This window comes from Tribolium castaneum, chromosome 4 (assembly GCF_031307605.1).
Source record: "Tribolium castaneum strain GA2 chromosome 4, icTriCast1.1, whole genome shotgun sequence".
NCBI lineage: Eukaryota > Metazoa > Arthropoda > Insecta > Coleoptera > Tenebrionidae > Tribolium > Tribolium castaneum.
The window spans coordinates 563,480-573,237 of record NC_087397.1 but is presented as its reverse complement, the minus strand read 5'-3'; the positions used below and the strand labels follow the sequence as shown (position 1 = coordinate 573,237).

Below are 9,758 nucleotides of genomic sequence, written 5' to 3'. Positions count from 1 at the left end.
GGCTCGTTGGTCTAGGGGTATGATTTTCGCTTAGGGTGCGAGAGGTCCCGGGTTCAAATCCCGGACGAGCCCAAGCACTTTTTTCTATTTTGCTTCAAAGTCACACATTATTGCAAGTTTTTCTATTATGTTAGTAATTGTTTATTAAATTAACCTTCCTGTCTTCACGTTTAATTGATGAATAGAAAACTAACAACTATCACAATTATTCCTGCAGCTCCTAGCTAAATTTTATTATTGTAATCTGGATGACTGCTTTCCCGCCACACTAAATCGGGTTAGAGTTATGAAATTTCAGAGTCGGAGCAGCAAATAACAGGAAAGACAAAAGTGAAATAATTTTATCACGTTGGGGAAAAGTCCAGCTTTAAAAGCGCAAGGACAAAATCAAGCGAAAATATTCAATCGACCATAATAAAAACACGTTCTCCGACCGCGCGAATTTCATTCGTGATCGATTTTGGATTAGTTCATCAAGTCGTCGGCAAAGTTGTGCGAAACCCAGATGCAAACCAAGAAAATAATAAATAAATTGAATCAGAATCCGTCAGAATGAATTAGGACCTGTCGAAATCTCATGATATACGACCTTCGTCCCGATTAAATAAAATATCGCGTGTACTTGGGCCTAAGATTTTAATGAGATTCTTCGTGGCGTTTTGACGCAATTCCAATCCGACTTGGTTTGGCGGTTCGATTAAGCCCTGGAATTATGTGGGTTCGATATTTAAATCTATAAGTTAGCATTTCTGGCAAAAGGACGCCGTCACGTTCATCCCTTTATCTTTATCTCCCCAAATTGGCGGTTAGGGCTCCTCTAATCAATTGTTTCCTAAGTTTATAGGCCTTTTAAATTGGAAAAATAACCGGAGAAAACGGATAATTAAATTTCAAATCGAACCACAGCGCCGGAAAATTTTTCACACAAAATCCACGCTGCACGGCATAAATAAAGCGGACCTGAGGTGCAGTATTTAATTCCGGGATCAACGAAAGGATCCATTAAAAGCTTACAGCACCATATTTATGTCCTGTTCCCGCGAATTCAATTTTATATTAAGCACAGACATAAACTTGTTAATTTAAGACGTGACCTCACCTCCACCAGTCACTTTTTAATTGTGAATTTTCAAAATGAAACAATTTAATGGCCCTTTTGCCGTGTACCATCATAATCCGGCTAAAACTACGTAATCACTGTATGAAAACGCAAAAATGATTGTAGCTTTTAGCCGCTCTTTGACAACGCATGTTCCACCAATTTGCTAAGCTGGTGAACACACACAGGTATGAGAACGCGGCATTTAATTCGTGGATCACTAAAAGGTTCCATTAAAAGCTTAGTTTACTCTTTATATCTTGTTATACGTCTGGTGTGTTTAATTTTATATTTGGTAGCAGGAAACTTATAAATTACGGAAGTTTGGTAAGTAGACACGTCGAGCGAATTTAACTTACTTACTTTAATGGCAATTCTTATAGTTTGGCGAAAGTAGTGAACGCAAAGTTGTGCTTTTAATTTTTAAAATGGTTAAAGCGATCAGGTGTTGTAATTCCTTATTCATAATCATGAAAGCCTTGACTAGTATATTTTAATAATTCATAAAAATTGCGTGCCGTTATGTCGCAGGCTTTGGATATTTAAAGTGACAAAAAATGTTTCTCTCCTATTTTAAAATTAGTTGTGTCTTTTTAAAAATTTAAACATTATCTAAATGGAGCAACTCTCAGAAAACCAACTTTTTTTTTAATTTCATAGCCTGCACACGTTCGCTGGCCATAATTTGACAGTTGATATTCGTCCAAATCAGCCTACAAATTTCATAAAGTTAAACCGATTTTTGCCATCCAGACCAATGAAATATGAATGGACATATTTATAGATTCGTTTGAAACTGCATCGCTTTTGTTTAAAATATGAATAGCAAATGCATTATTAATACAAAATATTTACTCTCGAAAATGAAAATTATTACTGTTTACTTTATGCACATGGTTTCTAGTTGATTTATTTATGTATTCGCGTTTACTTCACGCTTGAAAAGACGCCAAGTTTTTCACTCATGGCAGCACTCACCTTTAATCGTTAAAAATGCATAAATTCAGAGAAATCAAGTGCAAACACCCGGCAACCAATTAATTTTTCCACGTATTTGTATTCTAAAAAATGCAGTAAATACAAGTGTTTGAGAAGCAGCTTTTCACTTGTTCACTTGACCAATGAATATTTTCGAGAAACAATTAAGCTGTACAGCAGCCATTCCGTTTTAACGGACGGGACACTGCACAAATTTTTAGATTTTATTTTCAGTTTTCACGAAGTTTTTTTTTGATAGGAACTTAGTACCAGTCAAATTGTTTGTAACTTACAATTAGAGCCGCGTTTTTAAAGTTTGAAATACGAACAGGAAAAAGAAATACAAGTTGATGACGGACGGGACACAAAAAAAATCTCGCAAAAGGTGGAATCTATTGAAACTTTTGAAACCACAAAACCGAAAAATAAAGCTATGTGCTACGATTTCTATTTAATTTACTTTTTGTTTACGCATGACGGACGGGACAAAAATGTCTTGTGTGTGAAAATAGCTCTAAAAATTTATTCAGACTTAAAGACAGCTATAATTTTTGATCACCCTTATATTTAATCTGTGATTCACCCGCAATTCGAAATGAAGCCATTCTCCCCCAATTTAGATTATAATTTCTGGGAAACGCTCTCCCGCCCCCAATATATCAATCACGTCGAGATAATAGCGACCCCTTGTTGATTTTTTCATCGTCCTTTTTACCCCTTTTTTACACCACACCTACATATAGACGTTTTTTTACGTTGGCTCATATTATTGGTAGATGTACAACACGGGTTGACAACGACAGTTAAGTTTGATTTATTTGTGTGAGTTCCATCGTCACAAAGAAATATGTTATCGACTTATCGCCAACAATAATACGAAATTGTGAATGCGATTGTGACCTAGATAATTAGAGTTCATTGTTGAACGCCGAGCGAAACAAAATTGGATAAAAAAAATGTTAAGTAAAGGCATGTTTGTGGGATATTTTTGGTGTTTGGTTCGTGTGATCGCTGGAGCGTTCCGAATCGATCCAGTCAAATGAATGAATAGATAAAGTGGTAAAAGAAAAATCCGATTGAAATATGCACCACGTATACCTGTAAAGGTCTGGCAACTAGCTGGCAGCACAACCATTTTACTTCTTTTTTCCTTCGGAAGCAATTTTTTATAAAAGACGTTTTATGTGTGAAAACCCTCACATATAAAGGGCGATACGTTATTTCCGAGTGGGTTGTGTGCAAATGTCCTAACTCTCTTTTAGATCATCGTTTTTCTTCAAGTTTTTCTTCCCTAAGTCGGGATGCTGATAATGTTTCCACTGTCGGCAGTGTTGAGTAATTACGCTGCGACTTTATCTCAAAAGGTGTCACAGGACAATAGCCCTGATATCATCTGGAGAGGCAAGCTGACCGATAATAGTGAAACATTGCACTTTGTAGCTCTTTACTCCCGACCTGTATGATGTACGAGCTTGGCTATTTATCTGAAAATAGCTGAAAGATTTACGGCCGCATAACTCTCCAGATTATAATTGATTTTATCCTGGAAATAAAATGGACAGCGTTTTTGCACCTATACTGGCATAAATCAACCACAAATAAATTTACAAAAAAGAGGTCAAAAATCCGGGTTGTGTTGTTTCTTTTTTAATAAAACGGCGATTAAATTTTAATCGAGTTGGCAACCGCCGGCTAAATTGTGGCTTGAATTATTTAGAAAGAAAATTCTCGAAAGACTCGCACATTATGGAAACAAAAACCGGAGTCAACTTGTTAAAATCTTATCCGACATTTCGCTCCAAAGTCAAGCTGTTGCTGGCCTCACATCGAGATTTATGAGTTAGTAGACACTTGGGATTTCGTGGTCATCATTGGAGTCAAGAGATCCTGCCTTGTTTCGGTGTATATTGTCCGGTAGATTTCTTACAAACCCCTCTCAAATAAATCCTTGTCAGACGCACCAGCCCTTGGTGGAAATGTAATAATGATAATAACCAGAAAAACAGTGAACATCCGGACACTTTTCGGTAATAATTCTTAGAAACTCGCCGCTTTTTTCCCATTCGCACAAAAACTCGCTCACATCGCCTCCACAAATTCAATCTCTCTTTTAGCACAATTACAGCTCAATATTTTCAAGGCGTACATTTTTCCTTCAATTGAAGAAGACTCTAATTTTCCGCGAGGAAAGCTTACAACTTCCGAATGCACTAGCCGTGATTGCGCTTTTGTATCAGGTGACACTGATGCATTGGAGCTCGTTATGTTCACTTCGACGGCATAGCTTATGTCGGCACATTTTGCACCAATACAAAAGTTTTTGCTTGGCCGATGGACTTTTTACGAAAGCTCAAAGCGCGCAAAATATCGAACAAACTCGAATCAAATTCGCATTAGCCAAAATTTCAAAAACGACTACGGGGAAAGTTTTGCCGATCAAATAGTTCACCAATTACAAAACGCCAACAAGCAAAGAAATCCACAAAACAAGATGTTTTTCTCAATTTTTTTATTAGTACGTGTACGCTAGGAATGTGCAACAACCTTTGATTCATTTACTTTTTGTTTATACATGACGGACGGGACAAAAATCTTTTGTGTGAAAATAGCTCTAAAAAAATTATTCAGACAGGTTTTAACTATTAAAGAAAAAAATTGGTCCTTTTCTTTCATTTTTTTTATTAAAACTACATGTTTCGTCAATAATTATTTGGCCATCTTCAGGCTTGAGTACAAGTTCTTTGTATTAAATTATTTATTAATGATTCTTGTTTTATATTGTTAAGTGTCTTAATAACCCTTAAGTCGTTGTGATTAATGTTCTGTTTTGATTAAGTATTTGACGATAAGGGAGTAATGTATTCCTAACGTTTGAAGAGGAAACTGATTAATTACCATCCTAGGGAGTAAAGTAATATTTTAATGATTAAAACTAGATAACGCGTATTGCTTTATTTCCTGATATAAAAAACATTTTGCGGCTTAAAATAAGATCAGTTGTTTGAATTATTCCCATATAATTGCTCGAGTTAATAAAAGTGTAAGAACGGATTGATCCACTTTGCATAATTCAATCTGACAATTACGGTCTCTAAAACCTCAGCTACTTAGCTTAATTCGCTCTCAAAGCCAAATATATCTTGAAGTTTGTAATAATGTTTGATTTGAATGGTGACATTGACGAGTGCAGCGTCGGTAAAGTCGATCTGGAATGGTTTCGGTGCATTTGCTTTATAGCATTTCAGTGTAGGCGGTAAAGCTGGCAGTAAAGCTCTAGCAACATATACTCAGTTGAAACTACGGGCGCAATTACTCAGAGCAAATTGCAATCTTATACAACACTTATGACACTAGCGAAATACCCAGGAACATGCCGTTTGTAATTCCGAATGAATGCCTCGGCTTAGACATCAAGTCGCAATTCATGCAGTTTCAGTGACTGCATAAATTTACATGTGCGGCTTAAATGTAGCGGACGAAATGCCAGAGCATATGGCGAGTCTTAGCAAGGGCGGTGTTGCGGCCACATCTACATTTCCCTTCGTAAGACGTGTGATAATTTAATGACGGAGTAGTCGTCTTACAAGACTTGGGACGAAGAGTGCAATTTATCAACTTGGAGGGCCACAAACGTCAAATTAAATCAACGCGGTCAATCAAAGCGAGATAGGCAGACGGATGTTGTAACCGCTAATACAATTTCCGAGGCTGTGTTTAAAAAACTCGAGTTAATCAGAACTAATTAAACCTAGAATAGTTTCATCTCAAACCGCAAGAGTAATCAAATAAGCAAATGGATTAAAGTTAAGTCGGGGCAAAAGTTGCTTCAGACGTAAAAACTTTCAATCTACTTATTGGCTTCTTACGTAGTATTTCTCATACCAAACATTGATTTAAAAGCAACAAAGTTGTTCCGTTTTGCAATTATAACTCAATGTTTCTCTTTTAATAGAAAAAAAATATTTATCAACATGATCTAAGTTTATTCAGCCGGAATAACATTTATCGTGGGCAAGTGAAAACAGCAAACACAATATTAAAAATGTTCCATTTCTCTTAGTGCTTTTCTAATTTTAACTCCGTTGGTTTTACCGCGAGCTCGTAAAGAAGTTAGACTACCTTTATAAAATTCTTTTACGAGTGTTATTAAAGCAGCCAGCCCTGCAAACCTAAAGACTAAGATCGTTCCGTGTAAAGCAAATGCGTCCCCGTGAGATTTCTTTGTGACGATAATAGAGTCGAGTCAATTATTTTTGGTATTCTGCATGCAAAATTGGGTCAGTCGAGTCATAACGACAACGTGTAGTGGAAAGCTAAGAAGTCTGTGTACCGCAGTGGCGATCAACTGCCATAAACCTTCCCATAACTTAGAAGAGCTTATCCTTGAGAGAACGCCAGGCAAATTGGCTGTCCTCCTTGCAAACACCTCTACACTTGCGAGCTTAATTATCGCACTTTGGTAACTTTAAGTGTTTGGGGGCACAGTGGCGTTAAACATTCATGTTCATCCATTTCTTGTTCGATTTGAAACTTCTTTTTTGTTTTAATCTGCCGTGTTTACGAGATTAAAACGTGCATAAACGAGCACTAATTAAACTAACGCGCTGTAATCAACAATGGGCGAGTTAACTGCTGCATGTAATTCTCACTTATTACCACTTCATGTATCGGTAAAGTTACGAACCCGGCGCCTCCACCATTTTTACAGCATGCAGAATTGTGTTTGTTTTTGCGTTTTTGGTCGTTTGGCTGTGGCCCATGCCAGGTAATTTAAAATTTGATCTAAATCGCTATATTTCAATTCGCTGACTGCACTCCCGAAAAGCAATATATGTGTAAATAGAGGTTGGTCGTGATGTAAAATGTACCGATCATCAATAAGGGAGAGTCTGAATTTGCCGTTCAACTCGACATATCGATTGGAGAAGTTGCAGTAATCGCCACTGCAGGCACATATCTCTACCTTCCAAGTGCAGGTGGTCGTTAACGGAATCTTGCACCCTTGCTGAAATATTTATCAGGTTTTAGGTGCGGCCCGAGGCATAAATTAGAACAGGATTATTGGATTATGGTCCTCCTTAGATTCGACCAAACACCAATTACTGTTAAGTCTTGCTAAATTCTGCTTACGTCATTCCAGAACCCATCAATTTCGCTACCGCCACGATAATAACCCGCCAGGAAATTGAATAAAACACTCGAAATTCGTATATTTTATTTTTGTCGAAAGCTGATATTATTGCGTTATCGCCCGAATTATGCCTAATACAAGACCTGACTCGGGTGCTGTGAGGAGGTCGCCTCATTAATCATCTGGATTTCGGGAGAGGAAGCGTTTGACGAGATCGCTGTCACAGCTGCCGTTCCATTGATAGAGGGTAGACTTACTCCCTTACACTTGTAATGGAAAATTTATCTCTCCAAATCGAGCTTTAATCAAGTTTTATTTGCTAATAATTACCTAATTGAACGACAAAAATATTTAGGCGCAAACTTTTACCATAAATAATGAATTCGACAATCTCATTGAAATTTAAAACGGGAGACCTAAACCAGCAAGCACCTGGAATTTCGTGAACAGGCGAGGATTATGGACCATTCGACCGTTTTCGGCAAAGTAACATCGCGAGATCAAACTCGCTCATAATTCACAACACATTTTAATAACATTTTATGGAAAAAAGTTTGCGCAAAAAATAATGGAATAAGTTGTGATCCAGCCAGAAAAAAAATTCTAGGATAATTTTCTGGTATCTGTATGTACGTACAAATGGGATTGAAATGGATAAAGAATTTTGAACCAAAAACTGAAAAAATCATGTTATTTATACAAATTCTTAAGAACTTGGCTCTCTGTTTATTATTTCGAGCGTGTCTTAAATTTTGCAGGAGTTGACGTGCGAGTTTTGTCCGGTTCATTGTCAGAGTGTGTTTTAAATAATGTAATTCGTGGTGTTAAAAAGCTGGAACACATTTTACAGTCGTTTTCGGCGCGTTAATAAATAATGCTGGCCGAAATTTTTCTCCCTCAATTTATGCAAACAGTGTCCGCGTGCGCAACTCAGGTATGTGTATAAATTATTCTTCGCGGTGTCCGCCCACGTTCGCCTCCAGCATGTTTGTTTATCGCCGCTCCGGAGACGCGGTTGCCGTCTCTGCATATTCATAAACCACCTCTCGACAAAGAGACCACATTGGCATATTGAGTGCACAATGCCTTTTACTAAATTACTCGCCTTCATTACGCCCAATTCGCGCTAAAAACACTGAACCGGCGCTATTTTTGCACAAATAAAATGAATAAGTTAAAATTCTGCTCAAACTGTGCAGCGACAGGCAATCTTTCAGTCGGGAAGTGAAGAACGAAACCAGAAAAACATACAAAAAGATTCACAAGATAAATAACATAGATTGAGTGAAATGTCGACTCGATTGTGCGGACGGGATTTTAGAGTTTATAGGCAGGAGGAGGGTCACTTGAATCTAGCGCAAGCGTTTTTTTTAGTTAATTAGTTTGGATTGGAAATTCACTTTGTGTTTACTATTAAATATTCGATTTGCGTCCATTAAAATATCGCTGATCTACATTTTGTGGAATGAATTACAACATAAATATCCGGAGGACCTCCCATTGCTGATATTTACGATGCAAGTTTCGTGAATACGATTTAAATAAATTATATCAACGATGACTGATCTCTATCAGAGAAGTTTCCCTTATTGTGATGTATTTATACTCATTTCCTCGAAATGCAAACTACAATAAAACTACGCAAACGTGTTGGATTCTTCCACTAATGTGATTAAATAGGAGAATTTGAATCCAGAACGGAAATATTTTAAGTCGGTGTGGTTTCATACAGGAGTAACATATGAATGCTTTCAAAGCGAACAAGCAGCCGTTGTGAATGGAAGCACCTGTGCAGGTACGCTAGCAGGAAATAAATAAGCTGTCCATGCATGCCTTTGCCGAGGCCGCAGCCGATATTTTGAATCCTACTGTCGACAGAAAGTTGCAAGAAAAGCCAACACATGGTTACACCTTGCACTGGCATTACTCATTGATTGGCTACGTGACATCGACTCCATTCACTGGCTTCAGATTAATTGGTTACATTTACAAGCTTTAAACTGCTGACGTCACACCTTGGAATAATATTTTCCTCGCATAATACATGCACAGCTCAAGTAAATTACCTCTGGCCACTCCAGCGAATCGTGTACCAATAGCTCGTAAACTGGAAGTCAACGTTACGGTTATTTTGAGCAACTTTTGATGGGCGTTTTGTGATTATTTGACCATTGCAGGAAGTTTTATTTGGCCCATTTCCGGCACAGACGTCTATTTTGATCGTGTTTGTTTAAATATGTACGTCTTCGCGTTCCAGATTCATCACGACTTTGTCTCCGATTTAATTAAGAGATACTCGGCTTCAAACAACTACTACGTTTTTGCAAAATTAATTAACAGAATAACAGACTGGAAATAGACGGGAGCAGTCGTCTGTACATTGTTTGTTATTAAACCGAAAGTGATTGATTATAAAATCGTTTACTAATGAGCTTTGTTAATGAATAAATTAGTGTGCGCTAATGGTATCTGTAAATAATCTAATAGAGATTAGCATAAAACATTGTTTGGTCTAGGAATAGAAAACAACGGTTAAATAAAATAATATGA

General features: G+C 37.3%; 1 non-coding gene across 1 annotated transcript; it reads left to right on the top strand.

Moving 5' to 3' along the window:
• On the top strand, positions 1-72 carry TRNAP-AGG (transfer RNA proline (anticodon AGG)). Its single transcript has one exon. It is a non-coding gene; the product is annotated as a tRNA-Pro (tRNA).
• Positions 73-9,758: the final 9,686 nt, after the last annotated feature.